Source organism: Phascolarctos cinereus, unplaced genomic scaffold (genome assembly GCF_003287225.1).
Source record: "Phascolarctos cinereus isolate Bilbo 61053 unplaced genomic scaffold, phaCin_HiC Scaffold_726;HRSCAF=1367, whole genome shotgun sequence".
Classification (NCBI taxonomy): domain Eukaryota; kingdom Metazoa; phylum Chordata; class Mammalia; order Diprotodontia; family Phascolarctidae; genus Phascolarctos; species Phascolarctos cinereus.
In genome coordinates, this window is record NW_027556098.1 from 272,680,164 (window position 1) to 272,690,708 (window position 10,545).

The 10,545-nt window shown below is 37.8% G+C and overlaps 1 pseudogene; it reads left to right on the plus strand.

Moving 5' to 3' along the window:
- The window catches only part of LOC110192584 (glutamine amidotransferase-like class 1 domain-containing protein 1 pseudogene), a 30,392-nt pseudogene extending 23,954 nt beyond the window's left edge, over window positions 1-6,438 (plus strand).
- Window positions 6,439-10,545: the final 4,107 nt, after the last annotated feature.

The window sequence follows — 10,545 nt, forward strand, 5'->3', positions numbered from 1 at the left end:
ATCAAGACTGGTTTGATGAAAATCATGGTGAAATTCAAAGACTGCTAAATGAAAAATGAGAACTCCACAGGGTTTACCACAAGGATAGCTCATCCATCTCTAAGAAGACAGTATTTAGCTACATAAAAAGTAAAGTGCCTGTGAAGCTTATAGAGATGCAGAACTCTTAGCTCAGTAAGAAAGAAGATAAAATTAAGTTTCATGATGATAGTAACAATCCGAAGCATTTTTATGATGCCTTGAAGGTATTTATGGGCCAAAGACCTATGGTGCATTTCAACTACTGAGTGCTGATGGAGTCACATAATAAGCACATGATCTTGATAAGGACATGATCCTGAAGAGATGGGTTGAATATTCCCACAGTGTTCTCAACAGACATCATCAATCAATCAATGCTGAAGCCATTGAGCATTTACCTCAGGTTGAAGTTAGTCAGTCTCTAGCCCAATTTCCAGCTGCAGAAAAGGTTTTGAATTCCATTAGGCTCTTCTTGTGTTGTAAAGTGCCTGATGTTGATTTTATTCCAGCTGATATTTACAAGGGAGGCAGTCCACTGTTTATATAAAAGCTGACCAAAATTTTCTGAGTTATATAGTAAAAGGAGGTTATCCCCCCGAAGTTAAAGGATGTATCCATTGTCCTTCTCTATAAAGGAAAAGGAAATAGGTTGTGCTGTGAGAATCAAAGGATGATCGATCTCTCTCTCTCTCTCTCTCTCTCCTTCTCTCTCTCTCTCTCTCTCTCTCTCTCTCTCTTTCTCTTACTCATTTCTGGCAAAATTCTTGCCAGAGTCCTCCTTAATAGGCTGATCTTTCACCTGGAAGATGGTCATCTACCTGAGAGCCAGTGTGGCTTCAGAAAGGATTGAAGAATGGTTGATGTGGGTTACTGCCCAACAACTCCATGAGAAATGTCAGGAACAGAACAGAGGTCTATACAAAATATTCATCAATCACCAAGGCTTACCTATTAGTTATGAGATTTTGTGGAAGATCACAAATTTGAATAACGTGAAAGTTGAGGTGAAATTTCTTGACATCTAGTCTGCTTCCTGTCAGAGCTGCTATTTGTTGATTCAGTGGAGTCAGCTTGAAGGTATCTACATTTCACTCATGCCAGACCTTAGCCCCTGAAGTTCCTGTATTTTCTGAGTTCCTCTCAAGTAGTGTTAGGAGGACAATTTTTCCTGTTCTACATTCATTTTGTGGTGATTTTTCTGTCTGTTTGTGGAGAAAATTTGGAGAGTCTGAAAATTTCTGACCAGAATGCCTATGTGGTACTATAGGGAGAAAGAGCATTTTTGGACAGCATGGCTGGGGACTCTAACTGAGACTTAGAGGAGGAGAGGAATCCCTGAGGTTGAGCCCCTAGACAGAATTCAGAAAATAACATTAAGGAGAACCTGAGGCTTAGGACAACATTACCCACAATTCAGAATTACAAGTTGATTTTAATAATAAGATGCTAAAAATAAAATAAAACAAAATTAACATCAAAATGAGTAATGTCAAATGATCACAAGCCCAAAAAGAGCTCTTGGAAGAACTTAAAAAGGAATTTTTAAAAAATCGAATAGGAGAGATCAAGGAAAAATTAGGAAAGAAAAATGAAAGCAATCCAAGAAAATTTTGAAAAGGAAGTTGACAGAAATGCATTGGTATAAATATATTTTTCCTTAAATTGGTTAAAAAAACTATTTATCGAAAACCACCAGCAAGCATTATTTATAATGGGGCTAAGCTAGAAGTTTTCCCAATAAGACCAGGTGTGAATCAAGGATGCTCACAGCCACTGATATTATTCAATATTGTATTGGAAATCCTAGCAATAGAATAAGAGAAGAAAAAGAAATAGAAGAATCAGAATAGGGAATAGTGTAATAAAACTATCTCTTTTTGCAGACAATATGGTGATATATTTGGAAAATCCCAAAGACTCAACTAAAAAAGTTAGTTGAAACAATGATTTTAGCAAAGAAGCAGGGTATAAATTAAATCCACATAAATCATCAGCATTCCTATATACCACAAACAAAACTCTGCAAGAAGAGATAGTAAAAGAAAACTCTATGTAGTATAAAATAGTTTAGGAGTACATCTCCCAAAACAAACCCAGGAACTATATAAACAAAATTATTAAAAAAAAAAATAAAGGGGAAGCTAGGTGGCGCAGTGGATAGAGCACCGGCCCTGAAGTCAGGAGGACCTGAGTTCAAATCCGACCTCAGATGCATAACACTCACTAGCTGTGTGACTCTGGGCAAGTCACTTAACCGCAATTGCCTCACCAAAAAAAAAACCAAAACAAAACCCAATAAAGTCATGTTTAACTAATTGGAGAAATATTAATTGTTCATGGGTAGGCAGGGACAATATAATAAAAATGATAATTTCACCTAAAATCATTTATAATTTCAATGCAATTTCAATTAAATTACCAAAAAAAAAAATTACTGAATTAGAAAAAAATAATAAAATTCATCTGGCAAAATAAAAAGTCAAGACTATCAAAGGAACTAATGAAAAAAATATAAAGGGAGGAGGTTTAGAAGTACCATATCTTTAACCATATTATAAGGCAGTAAGTATCAAAATTATTTGTTACTGGCTAAGAAACAAAAAGATAGATCAATGGAACATGAGTAGACATACAATTTCCAGCAGCAAATAAATGTAATAACTTCTATTTGAGAAAGGTAAAGACTTATTAGGATAAGAATTTATTATTTGGTAAAAAAAATTGTTAAGAAAGCTGAAAAGCAGCATGGCAGAAACTGGGCAGAGACCAATATCCCACATCATTTACCAAAATAACATCAAAATGGATACATGACTTACATATAAAAAGAGATATTATAAAAAACTAGAAGAACATGGAACATATTACATATTGGACTTATGGATAGGCAAGCAATTGATGAGAAAAAACAAGAGAGAGGGAGCAAGGTTAGATATAAAATGGATAATTTTGATTATATTAAAAGTTTTGTACAAATAAAATAAATTTAGCCAAGATCAGAAGGAAGGCAAAAAATTGGGGGAAAATGTATAGACAGTTTCTCAGATAAGGGTCTCATTTATATAAAGAATCTTGTCAAATCTCTAAGAATATGACTCATTCCCCAATATATAAATGATTGAAGGGTATAAACAAGCAGTTTTCCAATGAAGAAATCAAAACAATTTATAGTCATATGAAAAAATTCTCTAAATCATTATTGATTAAATAAATACTAATTAAAATAACCTTGAGATATCATTTTACACCTATCAAATTAGCTAAATTGACTGAAAAGCAAAGTGACAAATGGAGGGGATGTGGAAAAAATTGGGACGCTGATTCATTGTTGGTGGAATTGTGAACTGATACAACCATTTTGGAGAGCAATTTTGAATTATGCCCAAGAGTTATTAAATTACCTATGCCCCTTGATCCAACAATATCACTACTTGATCTGCTTGCAAAGATGATTAAGGATAAAGGAAAAGAACCTATATGTTCTAAAATGTTTATAGTAGTTCTCTTTGTGGTGACAAAGAATTGGAATTTGGAAGAATGCCCATCAATAGGGAAAGAGCTGAACAAGTTATGGCATATGATTGTGGTGGAATATTACTGTGCTATAAGAAATGATAAGCTCAATGATCTTAGAACACCATGGACACACTTGCACAAAATAATGAAGAGTGAAATGAGCAGAACCAAGAGAACATTATATAGAGTAAAAGCAATATTGTTTTAATAATGACTTTGAGTGAATAAGTCATTTTGACTTGTAAATACCCAAATTAATTATAAAGGTGATATGAAGAAAGATGCTACCTGCATCCAGAAAAAGAACTGAGAAATAGATGTATACAGTAATTTTACATATATATATGTATATATGCATGCATGCATACATACATACATACACACATGTATATATGTATATAACTATGCATCTGTGTATGTGTATATACATATATGTATATATATGTATATATATATGTGTATATATATTTGCGTCTAATAGCAGCCATCTGTATGTGTCTGTGTGTGTCTATATACACAATACATATGCATGTGTGTATATACACATACACATACATATACATGCTTGTGTGAATCTATGTATAGACATATGTATGCATGTATATGTGTGTGTTATGTATATGCATATATGTGTATATATACATACACATGTATACATACATATGTGATATATAATGTGTGTGTTTTATATATATATATATATATATATGTTTGTGTCTAATAGTAGCCATCTCTGAGGTGGGCAATGAGGGAGAGAAGCAGAAAAAGAGGGGAGGAAATCTACATGAGAACTTTGTTGTGTATTTAAAAGGAATAGTAACTTGTACATATTGGATTTGTGATTTCATATGAAATCATCTTTTTTGCTTTACAATGTTATGGAAATGCTTGTTTAATGCCATAAATTAAAAAAATTTAAGAAATAATTTTTAAAAATCATAGCAAAATTTGATTGTCTAGAGAAGTTCATCAATATTGTATGCCAGTTTCATGACGGCATGCTTGCAGGGGTTCTGGATAATTATTGATGTCCCTGAGCACTTCCCCAGTCTCCAATGAAGTGAAGCAGGGCTGTGTGTTTGTTCCCATGTTTTTTAGCATGTTTTTTGTCAATGTCAATCAGATGCCTACAACAAGGATGAAAATGCCAAATTATTTAACTTTAATAGGCTATAAGCCAAGACTAAAGAGGTGGGAGTATTGGCGTGTGACTTTTTGTTCACAGATGATTATGCACTCGCAGCCTCTGAGGCTGAGATGAAATGTAGTATAGATTGATTCTCAGCTGTTGTGCTAATTTTGGCCTGACAATTAACACCAAGAAAACAGAGGTTCTCCACCAGTCAGCAATGCACAATCCATTCATCAAACCATTGGTTACAGCAAATGGAGATATGTTGAATGCTATGGATAAGTACATTTACCCTGGCCATATATTTTCCAGGGATGCACACATAAATGATAAGGTTGATGCACACATTGCGGAGTTAGTTTAGTGTTTGGAAAACTCTGGAAGAAAGTATGGTAGAGAAGGGGTATTAGTCTGCCTTCCAAACTGCACATCTATAGAACCATTGTGCTGATCTTATTGTCACATATCTGTGAAACCTGGACAGTATACCAGTGCCATTCCAGGAAACTGAATCACTTCATTTAATTTGTCTTAGGAAGATTCTAAAGATCATCTGGCAAAATAAGATACTGGCATGGGGGTCTTTTCTTGAGCGGAATTGTCAAGCATTCAAACTCTACTGCAGAGAGTGCAATTCCAATAGTCTGGCCATGTTGTTTGCATGCCAAATATATATTTGCCTTAAATACTGTTTTGTGGAGAACTCAAAGAAGGCAAGTGCTCATACAGAAGTCAGAAGAAGTGACACAAGGATACTTTCAAGATCTCTCTGAAGAACTTTGGAATTGATTGTGAGACATGGGAGACACTGGCAGAGGACCACCCATCATGGTGTGCCTGCCTCAAAAAAGGTGCTGTGCTCTATGAGCAAAGCAGAATTGCAGTGATTCAGAAGAAATGTAAGATGTGCAAATTTAGAGATATCTCCACTCCAAATGTGCATATGATCCATTTGTGCCCAACCTGTGGGACAGCCTTTTAGGCTCTGATCAGCCACAGTTTAAAACACTGTACCTTGACCCCGACATAGTGATGCCATGTTTGTCCTCTTTAAGCATGAATGACAAGAGCTACCACCACAATCACCAAGGTAATAAACCAAGCCCTTTTTGGTAGAATTTGCTAATTTGTGAGGTGTTATATTTTGAATAAATTTCTCTACATCAAGGAGGAAGGTAATTGACTTTGTGTGTGTGAACAAATGTAACATGCATTGGATTCAGGACTTTCACATGAAAGCCTGTTCCAGCCTAGCCAAGCTAGAGTCCATTGACAGTGCCAGCTACCATGCCCTGCTCATACCCAGCTGTCCTAAGGCACTGACTGACCTTGCCAACACAGTGTACTAGGCTTGTATTTTGGAGCACTCCAGCACTGAGCAGAAGCCCATCTGTGCCCTGGGACATGGAATGGTCACTTTCTTTTGTGCCATTAAGGAAAGAAGATAAGTATTTCAGGTTACAACCTGACTGGTCCTCTGTGTGTCAGCTTATCTGGCAGCCTGGCCTTAGCAGCCTGCCCATGATCACAGAAGACTTTGTGAAGGGGCAGCCTCTGCCAGCCAGGCAGATGCTGTGTGTGCCGTCCAGGATCAATATCTGGTTACAGGCCAGAATAACACCTCCACAGTCCTAGCTGTGCAGAACCTGGTGTTCCTGTATAGTGGAAAGAAGTCAGAGGAAAACTTGGCTGTAGCTTCAGGATGTGGAACCAATGAATCCTGTGTCCTGGGGACCTGCCTGGTAGAAAAAGTTTCACTTGAACCTTAGTTCCCTGGGGAAGGGCAGACAGAGACACTGAAAATAGTCCCCAAACTGTCCCTCCCCACACTTCCCCTCCAGCAACGCCTCCTTTTCATCTGTGTGGCTTTCCCTTCTAAAACTCAGGACATCCCAACACCCCTTTCCCTGCATTATCCATTTAGTGGAAAGAAGACAGAAACCCTTACTTCCCTTGAGCCCAGAAGAGCTCTGGAGATGGCCCTGCCACATGATCTGTGCTCTCGTTAGAGTTGTCTCGTCTCTGACCCCTCAGGCTTTCTTAGAATAACTGGGAAGTTATTGACTTTGTTGATCTAGTGCTATGGACACTGGGACCTTGACTGGGCCAGGCTCAAGCACACATATTATTAAGATGAAAATTATTACACACACACACACACACATACACACACACACACACACACACACACACACTTCAAACTCACAATTTAACAGTCGCCTCTATAGATTTGATACTAGCTGTTAGAGCATACTCCTGTTATTCTGCTCACAGTTGCATCATGTCATCAGTCTCCACTCCCAACACCAAGGGAAAGTGGGATTCTGAATTGAACACTGAACACTCACATCAGGAGGAGGGGCAGAGTGGACACAGTTCTGGGTCCTACTACATTTTAAAGACATATGCCCTTTTAAAGCTTCTGCAGCCAATGGGGGTAGGGTGAGAAAATTAGAACCTCATTGCCCCTGCAAACTACAGTTTTATAAAATGTCAAAAATTTCATTCCCATCATCTTTGATAAATTGGTCCTAAAGCCTGTCATCTGGGTATTCAGAAATGGTGTTAGTGTATCTTCTCTCCACACACTCCTCTTAAATGTGAGCAGGGGTGCGGGACTTCTTAACCCTGAACATTGCTTTTAGCCAGTGTTGTGTTACCTACAGGGCATCTCATCATTGTCCTAGTTCTTCTATTTCTTGTCTCTCTGAAAAATCTTAACGTCTGTAACTTCAAATTCACAACTCTCTGTATTTAAGCCTAGAACTCCTTTGCTATTTCTTCATGTCATCCTTTTCGATTTTCTAGCTAGGTCTTAGTCATTATTCTCCCAATTGTTATCTTTCTGTGTGTGTGTGTGTGTGTGTGTGTGTGTGTGTGTGTGCTTTTCCATTTTCTGATGTGATCTTTTTCCTTTTCAGAAAAAAAATACACTCTTCCCCAATAGTCTTTCCACTTTTAAATTTGTTTCCAGTTGCAGTCATCTTCTGTCTTCTTAACGTTAAAATGGAAAGGTATCCTGACTGGCTCACCTTCCCCAAGGGGCAGATTCACTAGCTGTTTGATACCTGCCTGACTTATTCCTCTATAAGACCATAAAAGCAGCTCTTCTCAGCAGGACTATATATAACATTGGCAGGAACCATACATAAATTTTGTTTAAGAAGATTTGTACCAGAAATGGCCTTATCTGTACTATCCTGTTTTCTAATGATTGTCCAGTTTCTTCTAGAGGGAAAGTGGAGGATGGTAGGTAAAAGGGATGTGGCCCAAGTTCAGATCCCAGCAAGTAACTGGTAAACTGTTCTGAGGTTCAAGCCAAAAGATCACAGAGGATTCAAAAGCTTTACTAGGAGAATATGACCTGAGTCAGAGAGAAAGTTCTAAAAGTATGTAGAGATTTTCAAGGAGTAATGTCAGGAGAATCTCATGGGGGGTGGGGATGTGGAGGACATGAGTGGATGGCACCCCATTTCACACAAAGATTAGTAGAATACAACATTTTTAAATGGCAGCTTTCTGGCTGCCTCTCTCTCTCTCTCTCTCTCTCTCTCTCTCTCTCTCAGCTGAAGACCATGTAATTTTTGATGAATAGTAACCCTTCCTTGAGTCAGGTTGGTTTTATTAGATAATATCTACCAACTTTAGGGAAGGAGGGAAAATTGAGTGCTGGTTTCTATGTTGTCTCCTAGTGTTCACATACCAACCTAGTCAGGACAACTAGGTAGCACATTGGATAGAGCGCTGGACCTGGAGTCAGGAACACATGAGTTCAAATCTGACCTCAGACACTTAGTACCAGTGTGATCTTGAGCAAGTCACTTAACCCTGTTTACCTCAGTTTCCTAATTTGTAAAGTGAGCTGGAGAAGGAAATGTCAAACCACTCCACTATCTTTGCCAAGAAAACCCCCAAAAAGGCCACAAAGTCAGATATGACCAAGAAATGACTGAACAACAACAACCATCTTTCTAAAGTATAGCAGTTATTGGAAGTAAGCCTATCATCTTCACTGACCTCAGGGTTTCTTGTAATATATGTGCATACCCAAATATAAACGTATGTTTATATTTGGGTATGCACATATACAAATATACATTTATATTTGGGTATATTTATGCATATATACACATGTATACATACATGCATATATGTATATACGTGTAGAGATGGAGAAAAATAGAGATATATATCTTTTTGTTCATTCTAGTGAGAATTTGGAGGGTTTAATTCAGATTCTACATGAGCCAGTTGCAAGAAGGTTTGATGTGAATTAGGTTGGAAGTAGAAAATGGAGGATAATACTGATTGGTAAGTTAAAAGACTCATTACCTATATGATTTGCTAGGAGCCCTTTGCTCAGCTTTCTATTCTCTTGTTGCCAGGTTTTCAGGTCTGTTGATATGTAGAATTCAGGAAGTTAGTCAACCCATATCTTCTATATGTACAGGTTCTCTGGAGATGAAAAATTGGCTTCCTTGAAATGCATAATTTATTTCCTTATAGGGTGTACTACAAGTTACCCAGACAATCTTCAACTTGCCTAGATAGTTACGAATTCCTGAAACTAAAATTTGTAAATGTGAATGGTAGGAAAATCCAGAGGTAGAAACTTTAGGTTGAGTATGAATGTGTGTTTTGGTCTTTTGAGAGAATTGTGGTTGTATGGTTTGTCCTTTGTTCTCCAAGAGGACCATGACATCAGGAAGATGATGCCATGACTTGCAAGTTAATTGGATTACAGGGAGGGAGGGATGTGCAAAGTCACCAGCCTTGCTTTCTCCTCTACAGCCATCTGAATAAAAATATGAATACAGTCATATATACATTAGGACAACTGGAGATGGCCCAGGATGCAGTGGGAGACCTGGACCTTTTTAAGTTAAGGTCTTTCCGAGTTCTCACTTTGACTGGGGCAAAGCCCATTCAGTGATTAGGGCTATTTAAGAAGTGAGCCAAGGGATGGCCCCTTTAGTAATAATTTTAAAATATCCAATCAAACTGGGAGGGGGAGACCTTCAGAGTTGTTTCTGGCCAAAAGAGAAACAATTACTATTTATATTCCCTCTGAGCCACCAGGATCCAAAAAGTAACCATTAAGCGGTGTTTGGGCAGGGACCTATTGTTGGCCAATCAATGAGAGCTAGTGTGAATAGGGTTTCAGGCATGCTCTTTAAGAAAGAAATCTGCTAGTTAACCCCAAGATATCAAGGTAGGCTTCCTCCATCAAAATTTAACTTCCTTTGGGCAGAGTACCCTTAGGTAAGGTCATGACATGGAGAGAATGGGGTAGGGAAGGAAAGGGATGGAAAGAGAGAGGAGAGGGTTACCCAACTGTTGAGAAAATGGAGTTGTTATAACAGAATCCCTCTATGAATACAGACTGAAGAGTTACCTATTTAATCATCACAATGATAAGCTGTATAGCAATAATCAAGCAATCAGCCTGCATTTATTAAGAGTCTACCATGTGCCAGGTAATTTGTTAGGTTCTGGAGACACAAAGACAAAAATGAAAATAGTTCCTGCCCTTGAGGGGTTTTTAGTTTTGCTGGGTGAGACAACATGTCTGTAATAACTCTTGACATACTCTCTTTCTCAAATCGCACTCATACGTTGGGTACCCTGAAGGATGATTACTCCAGGTTCAACATACTCTGTAGATCCATTCTTCTAAAACTGTACCTCATGAACTTCACCAATGTATTTACCTATAATAGTCAGTAAGAGGACACAATTAGTTCAAAGCAAAGACATTCATTGAAATGGTATAGTAAGGAGAGGAGAGAGAGAGAGAGAGAGACAGACAGACAGACAGACAGACAGATGGATACACACACAGAGTGAGACAGAGACAGAGAGAAAGAGGAAGTATT